The sequence below is a fragment of the Aythya marila genome, assembly GCF_965140915.1.
Source record: "Aythya marila genome assembly, chromosome: 3".
NCBI classification, from domain to species: Eukaryota; Metazoa; Chordata; class Aves; order Anseriformes; family Anatidae; genus Aythya; species Aythya marila.
Window position 1 is genome coordinate 79,115,388 of NC_139044.1, and position 18,076 is coordinate 79,133,463.

The following is an 18,076-nucleotide window of genomic DNA, read 5'->3' on the forward strand; positions in this document are numbered from 1 at the left end:
AGAAACGGGCTTGATAGCCAGTCCTCTTTAATATCTTCCTCGATGATCTGGACGAGGGGATTGAGTGCACCCTCAGTAAGTTTGCAGATGACACCAAGTTAGGTGCGTGTGTTGATCTGCTTGAGGGTAGGAAGGCTCTGGAGGAGGATCTAGATAGGCTGGACAGATGGGCTGAGGTCAACTCTATGAAGTTCAACAAGGCCAAGTGCCGGGTCCTGCACCTGGGGCGCAACAACCCCAAGCAGAGCTACAGGCTGGGAGATGAGTGGTTGGAGAGCTGTCTGGCGGAGAAGGACCTGGGAGTGATGGTTGATAGTCGGCTGAATATGAGCCAGCAGTGTGCTCAGGTGGCCAAGAAGGCCCACAGCATCCTGGCTTGTATAAGAAGCAATGTGGCCAGCAGGTCTAGGGAAGTGATTGTCCCTCTGTACTCGGCTCTGGTGAGGCCGTACCTCGAGTGCTGTGTTCAGTTTTGGGCCCCTCGCTACAAGAAGGACATCGAGGTGCTCGAGCAAGTCCAGAGATGGGCAACAAAGCTGGTGAGGGGTCCGGAGAACAAGTCTTATGAGGAGAGGCTGAGGGAGCTGTGTTTGTTCAGCCTGGAGAGAAGGAGGCTCAGGGGCAACCTTATCGTTCTTCAGAAGTACCTTAAAGGAGGCTGTAGTGAAGTGGGAGTTGGTCTATTCTCCCATGTGCCTGGTGACAAGACAAGGGGGAATGGGCTACAGTTGCGCCAGGGGTGTTTTAGGTTGGATATTAGGAAGCACTTCTTTACTGAGAGGGTTGTTAGGCATTGGAATGGGCTGCCCAGGGAAGTGGTTGAGTTACCATCCCTGGAGGTCTGTAAAAGATGTTTAGACGTTGAACTTAGTGATATGGTTTAGTGGAGTACTTGTTAGTATTAGGTCAGAGGTTGGACTCGATGATCTTGAGGTCTCTTCCAACCTAGACAATTCTGTGATTCTGTGATTTTCAATATGTGTACAGAAATGAAGAAGCAGAAAAAGTTCAATAACAGGTAAATCTGGGTGCTCTAAAGAGAGGTTTCCCTGCTTGGGAGCTGGCTGGAAGAGTAGTGAGTTGGTGAGAAAACAAGTGTCTGAGGCCTCTTGCACTGAAAGACACGTGATTTGCTAATTCCTATTACCAGAAAGTTCTGACAGATGATGAGGTCAAAAGATGTATCACATAAAAAAGTTTAGACAAATGGTGTCAAAAGCTTAATGTAATAATGTGTATGAGTCACAAGCTGAATGTTGATTAGAAATGGCTGAATTCACAGTACCAGCACTTGATTTACCAGTACCAGCACCCACTGTAAAATCAGACATTGACTTTGATGTTTCTTGTCTGTATTTATATGCTCTTCATAAAAATTTATAATTTCATGAAATAAAACTTCATTTCAGTGAAGTTAGATGCTTACTTGTATGCCTGAGGACTTCTTAGTCTATGATACTTGAGATATGACCTAAAGTATGTGTTTGAAAAGAAGTGATGTACCTTTTGGATTAAAATTCCAGAGAATAAATCATTCTCCTTATTCTATCCCTAAATCCAGAGGAACTGAAGAAAATGGGAATAAAATATATTCTCAGTGGTTAATTCAAGTTCAAATTCCAAACTAGAACGTTAGGCTAATCATTATATTGCATTTTTTAGCAACTGATGACTTTATATAGATTTTTTTTTTTTTCTAGAGCTTGGGATCAGTTCTTCTAGAACAACATTGCTCTCACTAAATCTTCTGTGAAAGTTAGTGTTTGACCTTGTTTCTCACTGAGACTTAGACAACGTTGATGAAGTAAAAACATATATATATATTTATATATATATTTTGTGGAAGTATACAGGATTTGATAAAACTTTCATTTGATGTCTATATAAATTTATACAGTCCATGACTTGATTTTTAAGGTCAAGTTCAAAATTGAAATTATAAAAGGTTATGTGGTTTGAGTTCAGAATATTTTACCAGTTGTTGCTCCTTTTCAAACTTTGCAGCTGAGAAGGCAAGTGTAGAGATGCCTCTTCTTTGAGTTTGCTTCAGAGTAAGAATGTTAAACCAAGGTTGTGTACCTCCGAAACACCCAGATATTGGCAATTCCATGGTGGTTTGAAACAAATAAAATTTCCTAGGGACAGAAAGGACAAGTCAGAATTATTTTCTTGTTCAAAGGTGAGTACGTGCCCTCTCCAGAAAAACAGGTTGTTCAAAATGCTCCTCATACTCAAACAGACTGGCGAAAGTACAGGCTATACGCCATCATTTTCTTCTTTGGCTGTTTTGTTTTGTTTTATTTTTATGAAATAATGTTTAATATGCCTTTTTAATTTTATACAGAAAAGCAAAACATTTCATTTCAGAAATTCTGAAATGAACTGTTTTGAAATTTCTGCATTTATTTAATTTATTTTCTTTTTAATCAGAAACGTTCCCCCCCGAATTAAATAATTAATTATTTAAAAAAATGTTTTGTTTTTAATTACAGATAATAAAAACATTAAATAATGTTTTTAATGAAATTTTTAATTAAATAATATTTTTAATTAGCTGTAATTAAAAACAAAACAAATAAACAAACAGTGCTTTAGACAACATAGTTACCACTTTTTGTGAATAAACCAGTCATCTCAAAAAAAAAAAAAAAGTTCTGGTGCACATACGAATCTTTCATGAATCCTTCTCTGTCTGCCCCACAAACGGTCCAGCCATAGCATACAGCTATGCCATACAGCATGACTGCTGCAATACAAGTAAGTAGTATGTGACTTTGGCCAGGCAAAAAGAAAAGTTTTTTTGCATCTTTCATATACTCAGGTGAGAGAAGTAGCTTCTTGCTTTTCATTCTCTCTGGGATAATCTTCAGAGCCTGAACTTACCCTTTTTAAATGTAGGTTCCTATTTATGAAATAGTCAATGGCTTTCAGTGTGAAACACTGAAACACATTGCACCTCATCTTAAGAGGCTTGACAAATATCTGACCTGCTTCAACAGTCTTTTGAAACACCACAGAAGAGAAAATGTTTTAGCAGTGACTTTTTCTACTCACCCTGTGAACAAAGAGAGGCTGTGAGTGCTAGAAGGATGTCTGCAAAAGCCCACTAAATGAGTTGCCATCAAAACTTTCCGACGAAAAGGCCAGGCTCCCACTTTGGCAAAGGCTGGCATGTGCAGGGTCGAGACAGTGATCCTGAGCTCTTACCCCTCTGTCTGATACCACTTTGAGGAGGACAGGTTCTTCCAGACCTCTCTCCTCCTGGAGTCACAGTGGCTGCTACCAGATGTCCACATCTCATCCATCTGGTGGAAGAGACCTGTCTTTTCCAGGGTGAAAGTGGAAATCCTGTCGGTTCCTCTGTCTGAAAGGTGTCAGGATGGCTAGAGCTAGCCCCCAGGGCTCTGCTGGGTGTATTGTAGCTTGCCAAATCAGCTCAGTTTGACCATGCATTGCTCAAAACCTCATTGTAAACAGACTTCTCTCTCTCTCTCTTTTTTTTTTTTTTTTTTTTTTTTTCCAGAATTTTGTTTTAAAATGTATTTGCTCTCAAGTTCAGACTTTGTCTGCCAAGTTTCTCCCAGAAAACATTTTTGCAGCCAAGTTATAAACCCCTCCAAGTAAGGGTACGCAGTGTAGCAATGGAGACAACCTAAAGCATAATGGCACCAGTTAGCTCCTTGAGAATGCCACCTTTATGATCTGTTATCTTCCTTTGCCAGCTTCAGTTTGACATTTCGTGAGAGCTGGGTTGGGCAATTCATTTTAAGCTTAGTTTTGGACTTAGTTATCAAAATAGGACAGTAAAGCTCTCAAACATGCTGTATGTTCTTGGAAAACACTGCAGAAAGACAAATATTTCACTTGGACTGAAAGGAGATATAAATCTCACACAGAATGCCTGTCAGCAAATTTAGCTAATATGTTAATTGTCAGAGGAGTGGACTGATGGGATATCCTATATTAAGACCTTAATGTGGAAAAATACGTATCTACATTATACTGTGAATGTCATGTTAGGAAGATTCACATACCTCCTGAAATGTTTGTGTAATTACAGAAGTAGTTTAGGTATTTATTTTTTTATTTTTAAAGGGCTAATTTATTGTCTATATCTGTTACTTTGGCCAGAGTGTGTTCAGAAACTGAATTCTGATGGGGATTAACACAGGAACCATTAAATATTTTTGAGCATATTGTTTTAATTGATTGACAGCTTGCTAGCAGAGGTAGTATTTATCTAGAGATTACAGGACTAGTGCTAGGGCAGGGAGAGTTCTTCAGTCAGGTTTCCACGGATTATACAAATGCATCCCAAGCGACATAATGATCAGTGTTTAATTAGTCCCTACTGATGTAGTTGGAAGTAAGGACTCCACCAAAGGCCATTCCATAGGCAGCACGTGCATTGAAGGAGATTCTCTGATTCCTTTCCTGGGCACACCCAGTTTAGCTGACAGTTTACAGCCAGACAGCTGCTGTAGTCCTAGTGCTGCAGAGCCGGCTGCCTTCTCACCACTGGGAACCTGTCTGAGAAATGCATTAGCGTGTGTGACTGATCCACAGACAACATGCAAGGGGACACCAGGGTCTGTGACAGACCTGACTGACACTGTTTCTCTCAGGAGGCATGGAAGAAGGGCAAATGCTTGGGAGGGGGTGTTAGGGTAATGGAAATTTCAATGGATGCGGGGTTTTTATTCTCTGTGTAAGCATCATGATGCTAGGGAGAAGATGGCTTGGAGCTGAAGAGCTAGCTCTTCTGTTAGTACCATACTGTATTTTTCAATCACTGCACATCCATTTTATGGTGCTATGGCTGCAATAAGTTCCAAACTTTCTTTAAAGGTCACTAAACATGAAAAACAGTCATCATGCCATTAGCATGTCCAAACACTATTTGAAGGATAAACCCACGGGATCAGTCTGCCATCTTTGTACACTTCTCACAGATCCCTGTACTTTTGGTGGGATTCTCTCTGATAGAGAGAACTCCACATATAAAGCTTATTATTATTCCAAATTATTTCAGAGATCACCACTTTGCTTAGGGCAATGTTGGTCATAGATCATAAGGAGCGCAAAAGAGAAGGTAATCTAACAGAGGCACAATTCTCCTTTTCAATGAGCTTTTCAACTCAGTGTTGCCAAACAAACTTGGTCCAAGTCTACTCACTTTGACCTCAGTCAGTCCCACTGACTTTACAGTGATAATGTTTCCAAGAGATACTTCAAGATTACCATTCCTCCTACTGACTTCAGCACCTCTGTCTTAACTTTGCCTAAATTCATCTTTTCACTAAAATACTATACACCTGAGGCAGAACCTGGAAATAAAATTCAGGAGCCCTCTTAGCTACTTGATAATTATTATATTCATAGAATCATAGAATATCTTGAATTGGAAGGGACCCACAGGGATCATCAAGTCCAACTCCTACGTCCCCAAAGGACCACGCACAAAATCAGACCATGTGTCTGAAAGCATTGTCCAAATGCTTCTTGAACTCTGGCAGGCTCGGTATTGTGACCATTGCCCTGAGGAACCTGTTCCAGTGCCCGACCACCCTCTTGGTGAAGAACCTTACCCAACGTGTCCTGAAATATCTGTATTGGCTGCAGACATTTTGAACAGCTATGGCTGGAAGGTTTACTTTAATATCCACTTTAATAATAGGATAAAAAGGTTTATCTGTAGCACAGCAGACTTCCAACGTTACTTTTTCTGCTCTGCAGACATTAAAATGAGCTACAACAATATTACTATGTTGTTGTTTTTTTCAGAGCTCCATGAAATTTGGAATATTTTTGCATCTCTCAAAAAGAAGGGCTTTACACAGTCAAGCTTATTTATGCATCTTAACTTAATTGTCTTGAGAAATTTTCTTGAAGTCAGGATTATTCTGTCTGAGGACGCATAACATGTATTTTAAACTATTTTTACCATTTAAAATATATTTTTATATATTTTATCATTTAAAATATATTTCAATCTGACAACGGCTGTAACTCGGTGAGGAAAAAAATATACATCTGAAAAACACACACCTTTTCTGAGCTACCCTTGTGTCCATCTTCATGTCAAACAGAGAAACAGAAAGAGGCATCTTCTTTAACTGTGAGGCTAAAGTCTTTGGTTGTATCGGGTATGAAAATTTTCCATGTAGAAAGAGAATACATTCTGAAATAATGTATTTTATTTTATTTTATTTTATTTTATTTTATTTTATTTTATTTTATTTTATTTTATTTTATTTTATTTTATTTTATTGTTTTGTTTTGTTTTGTTTTGTTTTGTTTTGTTTTATTTTAATAAAATTTATATATGGTTATAAAGGAGACTTGGAGACTTGTAGCATAACTAGAATTTGCTTTTAAGTAAGTGTAGATGTCTTTGTGGACTGCCATATGCATTATATATTTTTCTTCTAAGTAGTCACCACAACTATCAGAACAGACAGTAGATGTCAAATCCTTTTTGCTGCTTTTCTTTCCATAATAATAATAATAGTGATGCGGAAACAGCACATGTTTTTTTCTAAAGTTATATTACACATATCTGATCTTCATGTTTGCAGTAATCTGACTTTGGCAGGCTTTTTAAAGATGGGTTAGAGTATTACATTAGACAGTGGTGCTAGGCAGCCAAATTTATGATATTTTGCAGTTCCAGAAAAGAAAGTTCAACACAGCCAAGATCCAAACAGAACAGATATTGTATATTAATACAGGCTGGAAAATCTAAGAGAGAAACATCCAAATGTTGCCCAACATTTGAGTGGCTGCACTGGCAACTTGCATAGAGCTGAAGGTCTAAATCAGATATGCATAAAATAGGGAGATTGTAATCCGTTTAATATAGGAAGTATGCCCTGTGGGAGACTACTTCTCCCAGCATGCAACTGCAAAATATTATAGATCTCAGCCACCCTTAAGCAGAATGGCTGAAAAGCATGCAAAATTGCTTTGACACAAATAATGGTGTATACAAAGTGGAGGCCATTGCTTCAGATGCTGCTGGAAAATAAATATCCTATCTGTGTCCAGAAGAGATGACAGAGACGTGAAATTACCTTGATGAATATTTTTGTCTATCTGTCTATCTAATCAGAGCATTTATAAAGCTGCTTAATACACTTCACAGTCATTTGAGTTATGATTCTCTGAAGGAGAAATTTATTGCAAAGGTACTGAAATTAGTCAGCTGAGAAAGTCATTTTATTTTTGGCAGGGGGATCATTGTAGAAAATGGTATATTCTAAAAAAAAGAAACAAACGAAATGGGCAATGGCTACACTGTAAAATGGAAAATAGGCAATGTTTCTTAATAACAAATTAGATATTAAAGAATGATGCAACAACTATGAAATGTTTAGGGGTATAGCTTTACAGATTACTCTAAAATCAATTTAAAATGCAAGAAAACTTTGAGCTGTTCTTCCTTCAACTGAATTATCTTGTTGTTTGTACACATCCTTCATCTTCCAAGATGGAAGATGGATTCCAAGATGGATGCAGATACTGAAGTCAGTATCTGCGAGGGCAGATACTGACTTCAGTACAGATGTCTCATACACTGAGGGGTTCTTCAGATGCCTGTCTTCAAATTCATCTTTTTAGGGGACGAGATCATAACTTCACTGTGATACTGAAATAAGTTCTCTGACTGCTGCTTAGCTGTTCTGCATAAAGTGACTGAACACACATTAATATTTCCAGATAAAATCTACAATGAGGTTGAGAGTACATACAGAGTAGTGATTTGGCATCAAATTCTTTTATGAGGCTGTTGTGATATTTCTAAAACAAACACTATAATACAAGAAAATATTATCAATATAAGAAAAACAAACAAAAATCCATCAAACAAATAAACAAACAAAACCAAATATTGCAACGTATATATTTTCACATGGAAAGCTACCAAACAACCTTACCTCTTCCCCAGTGTAACGTGGTATATTCAGGTAAGTATCTGGCATACTATTAATTAAAAGCCCAGGTTAGATTAAAGCAACTTCACTAAGGTTCTAATTCTTTCCTGCTGATATTTTTGGATCATGGGATTTATATTTATTTCTAGATGTCCTGACAGAAAATAGATCATGTAATGTTAATTTTGACCCATTTCTCCAAACTGCCTGAATTTATAATGATTTTTCTTAGCTAATTCATATAGTAACCCTGAAGAAGTACAGTAGATGCATTACAAAAAACAAAACAAAACAAAACAAAACAAAACACCACCACCACCACCACAAAAAAAAAAAAAAAAAAAAAAAAAACAAAAAACAGCTTTAGCTGAACTCACTCCATAGTTGCTTTTTTTTTTTTTTTTTTCCCCTGAAGAACTTGAGAACTTGCTTGCTTATCACCATTTTGTACAAGAACACCAAGAAGGGATTTCTAGGAGAAGGTCACAATATCTTATTTCTCATTATTTAAGACAGTGTTTCCCTTTTATCAGATATGCGTTTGCTTTGAACAAGAAGGCAAACAGCAGGTTAGTCTTCTGGCTGGAGTGCTGCCACCATTTCTATTGACCATTCCCTCCTGTTTGCATGTGTCCCACATTGCCTGCATCCCACACTGCCTCTACCATCACATTTTTCCCCATTTATACATTTCAACTTCTGTTTGCCCTTCTAGAGCTGAGCTGCTTTCTCTTCTCATCACTCCATTAACACAGCTCAGACAAGAAACACCATATGAAATCTCCCTCAGAAGGTCACAGCCACCTTGCTCTCAACATCAGTGCATGTGGCAGCTCATTCCAGTGCAGGGCTCCCTCAGCCTCATGGCAAGAGCTGCATGGGGGGCTATGGGACTGCCTGCCCTCCAATTTTCCCTGGCTGTTGCTGAGGCTTCATACGGTGCCCAATGATGGAGAGAGAAGGGCTCTTGAGGGGGGTTAGCAGGGCAGAGGCAAACTGGCTGCAAATGGAGAACTGGGAGGGAGGCCTGGAGGTGGTAGGAAAACATCCCTCTGCTAAAATGGCTGCCAGCTGAGGAATCTCCCAAGGAGAGACAGTGACTGTGATGGTGGGAGTTCCTCAGACATTGCCTCTCTCAGGAATTTCCTTGTGTCTGAGGGAAATACGCAGAGGCTGCTCCATTGCTGAAATCAGTTTGGGCACCAGTGCTAAGCCATGGTTATTTAAACAATTGTCTACTTTGCCCTGTCAGTAAATCACTCAGATTATTCACTCTATGGACACATAATTGATTGCTGTTAAAGGTCCCAGATGGAGCCTTTAGTTGCAAAAGTGATCATCTTTCCACTTGAGGAAATTGAACTCACTCTGAGTTACTGGCCATTATACAGCTGGGCCTGGGCACTGAGAACTCACAGCCCACCTTGGTTTCACTGTTGTTCATGAGCAGTAAGAAGCATTGCTCTCAAGAAGAATGATTTTTTTAATTATTAAAAACAGAAAACTGATTTTCACACTGGCATTTTAAGTCATATGATCAATAGTTGTGCCTTTCCTTTCATATCCATGAACTGCCCAGCCTTTTTCTATGTGGATATCAGGATGAATAATAGTATGAAGGCAGCATCAGGGTAGGAAGCTTTCTCTTCACATCTTTAACCCAGGCCCCAGAGAGGCAGCAGACTTCTCTATGAAGTAGTTTCAGTCTGCATCTTGGGCCTTCCTCTCCCTTCAGAAGGGAGTCTCCTATGACAATGACCCCATCTTTTTTCCTTTCTGGAAGCAGTTTTGATACAAGGCCTAAGGTCACTGGACCTCTGCAACACCTCCAGGCTAGATGAGCCATCATCCTCATTATAATTTGGTTCCACTTGCAGAGCCTCATACCTATTACATAAGGGCACCTGGGAAGGTGGGATAGTCACTGTGGAGATGTGCCTACTGTGCTGGGCAGGAGCTTGTCACCATTGCCCCTTATCCTTTGAGTCACTGTGTTCAGCCAAGTGGAGAGAGGGTAAGGAATCCTGTTTACTAAATGCCCTGTCTGCCTGTTGTTCCTGTCTCAGGGAAGGTAGGGAATAATTCCAGTAGTCTCGCACTCCCTGATGCTCCTCAACCTGCTCTTTGGGGAGGTCCCAGTTGACTGGCTGCTAGCAAATGTTCTTCCCATCTACAAGAAGGGCCTGAAGGAGGACCCAGGGAACTACAGATCTGTCAGTCTGACATTGTTGATAGGGAAGGTTATAGAGAAGATCATTTTGAGTGTCATCACACAGCACTTGCGGAACAACCAGGTGATCAGGCCCGGTCAGTATAGGTTTATCAAAGGCAAGTCCTGCTTGATGAATCCAATCTCTTTCTGTGACAAGGTGACCCATTTAGTGGATGAGGGAAGAAAGGCTGTGGATATTGTCAAACTAGACTTCAGTAGACTTTTGACACTGTTTCCCACAGCATTGTCCTGGAGAAACTGGCTGCTCATGGCTTGGATGGGTATGCGTTTTGCTGAGTTGCTGGTCCCAAAGAGTTGTGGTGAATGGAATTAAATCCAGTTGGAAGCCAGCCACAAGTGATGTCCCCCAGGGCTCAGTATTGGGGCCAGTTCTCTTTAATATCTTTATCAATGATCTAGATGAGGGGATCAAGTGCACCCTCAGTAAGTTTACAGACAGACAACACTAAATTAGGTGGGACTGTGGATCTGCTTGAGGGTAGGAAGGCTTTGCAGAGGGACTTGGATAGGTTGGATTGATGGGTTGAGGCCTACTCCATGAAGACAACAAGGCTAAGGCCCTGCACTTGGGACACAACAACCCCATGCAATGCTACAGGCTGCAAGAAGGGTTGCTGGAAAGGTGTCTGCTAGAAAAGAACATGGAGTTATTGGTCAATAACTGGCTGAATATAAGCCAGCAGTGTACACAGGTAGCCAAGAAAGCCAACAGCACCCTGACTTGTCAGGACTAAGGAAGTGGTTGTGCCCCTGTACAGGGCTCTGGTGACGCCGCTTCCTGAATACTGTGTTTAGTTTTGGGTGTCTCACTACAATAAAGGCATAGAGATGCTAGAACATGTCCATAGAAGGGCAACAAAGCTGGCAAAGGGTCTGGATAACAAGTATTATGAGGAGTGGTTGAAGGAACCAGGATTATTAAGCCTAGAGAAAAGGAGGCTCAGGGGAGAATTTATCACACTCTACAACTATATCAAAGGAGTTTGTAGCAAGGTGGGGGTTAGTCTCTCCTCCCAAGGAACAAGAGATAGGACAAGAGGAAATGGCCTCAAGTTGTGTCAGAGGAAGTTTAGGTTGGATATTAGGAAAAAAATAACCAAGTGATAGTGGTAGTAGAACCTCAGTATGCTGTATCATTGTAACACCTAAATTGGTGTTAACTATGCCTCTTAGGCATAGTTAATCACCTTACCATAATCACTCACTTAATTTTGGTTTAATCTACCACAGTGTGGGTTCCCAGAGGAGGGCTGAATACCAGCCATTTGCTGAAGTATTCAGAAAGAGTGGAGGATGCAGGACAAAGTAGATGTAGTTTGTGTATTGTTCTGCATAAGGGTGCTTGAACAGAAGCCATAATAAAATTACATAAAAGATAAGTAAGTAAGAAATATTTATTTCATGAAAGAAAACATCAATGAAATATTTTACCATGGTTCACTGAAAGCTTCATAATGTGGAAAGAAGCTGAGAGCACAGACAAACCTGTTCCTCCTTCAGGTGCAGAAATCACTGATTGAAACAGACCTTTTACACTGTCTTTCATGCTTTAAAAACTTTGGGAGGAATCACAACTTGATCAAATGCAATGACTACATTTCCTTTAACTTTAGTGGATCAAATTTTAGCTCAACAAAATTTATCAGATTATCAGCAATTTACCTGACTAAACTGCAAGAAAAAGAAAAAATGTTCCCCTGGATACTGCTGTTTCCTATCCAACAAAATGTGCCACATTTGCAAGAAAGGTGAAGTTCTGAAGTGGGTTATCCTCTTCATAGCAGAGAAGGCAAATTTCCCTTTCCATAACAACCCAGTAGAAATGTTGCCAATACAACCTTTCCTACTTATGGAGATAATAGTAATGAAAGAAAGGTCAGTCATGGCTATTTAATAGTTTAAAATATAGCTTCAGCTCTCTTGACATCTGCATAGACTAAATGAGTTGTTGAAGGATTTGAACAGTTTTACAGAGTATATTAAGTTTCATGACTTGCACACAAAAAAAATATTCATTTGGTTACATGTTGGCAATTTAGAGCCAACAATAACTTCAGAATTTATTAAAAGCAGGCCACTGTTTTAATGGGAAAATATTTTTATGCTATGAGCAGTAATGACTTTTTTACAACTCTTGTAAAAACTCGAAAGAAGAGCAATGAAGATTCTTGGGATGGATGGATTTTGCTGCTCTTGAGTCAATTAGCAGAGTAAAATATTTGTTTTTAAATGGACAAAGCACCTGTTTCATTAGCTAGCAGGATAACTAGAACCTTCAGAAATGGTGGAACTCATCCTATAAAAACTAAAGATGAGCAGGTGTTAACTGATGCTGTCTGACACACTGCTTAGGGTATCTTGAAATTGTCCATTTCTAATAGAACCATCAGCTACCTGGCAAGATTTCTTTAATACAGAAAACTATTACTTGAACCAGTTGTAGATTATATTTCATTCTGTCTGTCACACTGCATTATGCTGCCATTGTAGTGTCTCTCTTGGAACTGCCCCTTTGTCTGGATTTCTCCTGATATACAACAAAGTTTCCAACCACACTGAGACAGGAGTTTAGTTATATGGTTTTGCTCAGACAAACTATTACACTCCCAGCGTGCCTGTGAGCAGGTTCCCTCCCATCCTGTTCATCTGAGCAATGTAATGGAGACTTGTGCCCACTCCTGAACCACTTACTGAAAATACCCAGGCTGTCACAAACAGCTCTGTGTAATGTAGCTCAGCCTTGTCTGCTCTCTGCTTTCAATTCCAAATCCATTTTTCAAAATTTCAGAAAGACACAAAGGGAAAGGAAGGGAAGGGAAGGGAAGGGAAGGGAAGGGAAGGGAAGGGAAGGGAAGGGAAGGGAAGGGAAGGGAAGGGAAGGGAAGGGAAGGGAAGGGAAGGGAAGGGAAGGGAAGGGAAAACTATATGTTGTCAGATGATTTAGCTAGCTTCTATCTTTAGTATCCCATATTTAAAGTGTGCAGTCTTCCTGTATCTATCAGAACTTGACCATTCTGTATTGCAATAAACTCCAGTTAAGTGTTATTTGTTTCATTACTTCACTTTCTACTATCTATGCAATTCACACTGTTATGTGATAAACTTTATCTTTCTCTGTATCACTTGAACTGCTTTGTCCTCCATCTCCACTTTACTAGGAATATGACTGGAGCTTATTCTGAAATGAGATAAAGTAATGATGTAATTTTTATTTTTATATATATATTTGTTGGTGGGAAAGATATTGAACTTCATAGAATGCTATAGTTGTGTTGAGGGCACTTGTAATACATCAGTGTCTCCTACATCTCATTTATATGTGGATGATGAGGATAGAAATCTTATGCATTTCCCCAGTTACAGATGGTATAAATATCATTAAGGTGTTACTCCTACTCATTTGATGATAGCTGTGTGTACCCTATCTTGCATTGCAGCCTCCTCAGACAAGTCTCCTTCTGCCAAATATACTTCTACCTTCTGTGTTGAAATAAACTCATTTCTGTCACCCTCTCCTCACGTGTAAGTCTATGTCTACGGCATCATGCATCAAACGTCCTATATTTTTATTTTTATGGGTATTTCTTATGGGCTATCATTTAAACTATTGCAGATGTTTAAATCACCTGAATCTACCAATCTAGATCCACAGACAAACGTTTGGAATGCTTAGTAGCAATACAAATCCACCTACCACTCATTGCAAACTCTCCTCTTAGTTTCTACTTCCATATTCTTTGTGTCTTCATCATTCTTTGACTTGATTTTTCCAACAGTCATTTCATATTTCTGAACTTCTAGTGAGAACTATTGTAATATATCTCTGTAGCCCCTTCTGTCTATCTTGAGCTTACCGAGGTAAAACTTCTACCTCTCCATTAACCTTAATAATGATGCATCTCTACCATCTCTTATCTGAAGCAAACATGAAAAATTGCCTTTTCTAGGGAAGGGTCACTGGGAAACTTAATATGATGCATGTGTCTCCTAAAATGCCCGGGGGGCTACACTGGGTAAATTTAAATAATCACTTTCTGGGCAAAAAAAAATATGTTATAGACTTCCTTAACAGATTCACCTATATCCATCCAATTATTTCACAAGGCAGTGATACATCAACAAATAAAGTGGAATTAGATAGGTTAGTTTTGCAATGCAAAAACTACTATTCCTGGTAACTGTGTATGTGGTGCTTGTGAGGCAACTGAAATAAATCTGATCTTCCTCTATGGTGATTTGCTTGTGCTCCTGCATCTTAAAATACTACTTCTACTTTTTTGATGTATACATGAAAAATGTCGGGCTGTTTCAAACATTAAAGTTGTGTCTTTGATAGAAACCATTGTGAAGGAAGAACTTGATGTTACAGCATTAAAAATTTTTCCAGAGGATCTTAACTCAGACTTGAAGACAGGAATACATGGAAAAGTGTATAACTTTTCTAGTACTTGCACTCTATTTCAAAATACCCAGAGAAATAGGTACATTTTTGGAACTCCTTACATATACGTTTACCCCACACCCTCTGAATATGTGCATTTGAATCAGTGTTATGTTATTGGACTAGGGACACTGTAAATTCACATACTGGTTATCTAATCTTTCCTGCAGTATATTTAAAAAATGCATACTCACCTAGTATTCCATCTGCATTAAAATGTCTGGATATATATAGTATGTATTTATATAATTAATATTAAAATAGATTTTTTTGTCTGATGTTATTGTTTATTATTATTGTTATTGTTATTGTTATTATTTTAGGGTGAAAAATCACAAGTAAATTTATTAGAGGTTATCAGTTGTAGTTATATATTTGCTACTCGATGTATGGCTCCAGACACTTGCATATCCAATGCAGAATATGCAGAATATAGCTCCTGAACATTCTGCAGTTCTCATCACACCAACATCTCACAAACTGAGAATAAGAAGCAAAATTATTATAATATTAAGCTACATAGAGGGAATCAAGATACCTTTTTTTTTTTTTTTTAAATTTCCAGTTAGTACCTCTGGTATAAACAAAAGTCTTGTAAAAGCTTCTTAGATATTTTTTTCTTTTGTCTCTGTGTGTGTGTGTTTAATCTGGTATCACATACACTGGAATACCTTTGTTATATTTGCATTTTATAATACAGAGTATACAGATAGTCTGCTGAGGAAGTATAACCTAAGAACTATAGTAGAAGCCTCTAAGCAAAATAAATTTACAGTTGCTTTGGTATATCTACTTTATTTCCACATGCTACTGTATTTGGACTTCCTAAATTTAATCTTAATTCTGCATTTTCTGTAGTCAGAAAGCTAGTTTGCAGGTAGTTACAACATCTCTATAATCACTTTTTTATTTTTCTATATTTTTTTAACTCTATTTTACTGGTATTTGCTTATACCCCTGCATCTTAAAAATAAAAAATAATAAAAAATAAAAAAAATAATAAAAAAAAAAAGCTGTTATTTCCTTGCTATTTTTTATTTATTTATTTATTTATTTTGTTTAAACATATAGATTTTAACATTAAGACTTGACCAATGTCAACATGGAGTTAAGGTAGACTGCAGATATGAGTAAATATAAAGCAAAACTACATGCTTCAGGATCATGACATCTTTTCAATGCTAGTAAAGAACTGCTGCCAGAACCTCCAGGCTGATTCTCAGGGGAGAGGTGTGGAGAAACTTCTGGCTCTTGATTGAGACTTCAGCTCAGTGAAAGTTAAACCATTGAAGCCCACAAGGAAAATGTTGCCAAAACCACAAAAATTGGACTTTTTGCTGAATAGAGCCCACAGAAAGTAATCTTTCATTCTGAGTTTAGAATGCAATAGATATTTTATTTCAGCTGAACTCAAAATTGTAGTTTTACACTTTGCATCTTTTAGCTGCTTGAAAAAGGAAGATCTTAAATGACATAAAATCTTTCACCCTCTCTGTGAGCTTCATTGTATTGTGAACCTTTTTTCCATAGATGACAAATGTACAATGGATTCACACCAAGACACCTGTATAGTCCACCTTAAAGTAACCTATTTCTTTGTACCTCCATAAAGGCCACAAGTACACAGGCAATTTAAAAAGAGGAGCTTAGCCAGCTGAAGTGTGGTAGAAGCCTATAGTTTACCACACCAAGCATTCTCCAGCAATTCACAAATCTTTTTGCTGAGACCTTCTGAAGATAAATACTCATCCATCCAGCTCCCTTCCTGTTTTGTAATGTCTCCCTGTCTAATTTAATAAATGCTTTCTTGCTGTTTCTTGGCATCTTCCAGAATGAGGAATGTAAACTGAAAAGACCATGGAGACCAGCATTGGCCCAGGATTCCACAATGAATAATATCAGGAGACACAGAGACGAGTCTGTCAGCCCATACCTTTTGCCATGGCCTCTACTGGGGAAAGTTGCTCAGTGCTGTGTGAAACAGACTCTCATTATACAATGATTTGTACACATGAAAGTTAGAAGAAAAATGCATAGTCTCATAGATCAACTGCTAAGACTAGTGCCGTATAAGAAAACCTGTCAAAAATAACAGTAAGAAAGGGAATGCTAAGAGAAAATATTACTGCGCAACAGCAATTGCCTAAGAATTATTGGTAGTATTTTACGACACTTTCTGTCAGTCAGGTAGAACATGCCAGAAAAGGATAGTAGCTGCTGATTTAATAATTTATTTATTTCTAGTCTATACACATCCATTATTGCTTAAATTAATGAAATAAGATTTGTACTGTGATGGTTGTCCTCCAGAATGAGCACCTCAGCTTTTGAAGTCTAAATTTTTCGAAGTTATGATAAGTCCTTTTTAAATAGTGTATCTCAAAATATATATAAAATTCATCTCTGTATGTGAAGTGGAATTTCTGCAGTGCTCCAGAGATTCATTTTCTGTTCATTCATGGAAGAGCTATTGCTGTAGATATGCATAAGATGGTGTACTGAAAATGCTCATTAATTGTGCTTCTGGGTGGTCCCAGAAATCTCTGAAGTCTCTTCAGGCTCTAATATTTTGGTTCCATTTAGATTTGTCGTTCAGAAATAGCCCACTGTTGTCTACATGTTCATACACCGTATTCTTGGAACTTTGAAATATCACAGAAGAGTATTGTAGTCATAAAAATTCAGTTCCAAATGACATTCATCTGCAGGTTATAGAGCCCTCTGCAGAAAAGGAGAGGCTTTAAGGGGAAAACAGTTCAATATAATGTGCAAAGGACAGCATGTTTTCTAGCATTGCCACTGAGGATTAGGTAGGCCTGAATTAGTTCAGTTTGTTGATTTTCACCTGTGTTAGAGAGAGCAATACTACTATTATTTGTTGTGAAATGATTTGAGAGATATGAAGAAAGACTAATGCAATATTTTTTATTGTTCACAATATTCACAACTGGATTTATAATAAACATGCTGGCTGTCTTTAGTGTAGAGAAGGGACAGATTCTTGAGAAGTTCTTTAAAGGACATCCAGAGCAATAATGGCTACCATAGCCTCCTTTCTCCATGTGTTTTCTAATAGTAGTCTTTGGAGTAGATAACTGCAGTTCTTGGTCCTTCCTATATAATTTATAATAATAATATATAAAGTATATATAATGGGGATTTTGCTCCTGAGCTCCACTAGATTAGAGACGTCTTGAGCTTCTTGTCCTGTTCAGTTGATGAAGTCCTAAGGTTTCTTCATTATTTTCTATTACTGTGTCAGGCCCGTCTTCCTGTCATTTCGAACAGCAAAGAGGCAGTAGCTATGCATGTCATAGTAAAACATTTAAAAGTTGTCTGTCTACCACAGTAGAACAACATATTGCATTGAATTACTACAATGTGGATTATGTTCTCAAGCACTTTCTTCATCTTCATGAATTTGTGGTGTCACTAGCTTCAGAATATCATAGAATCATAGAATCATAG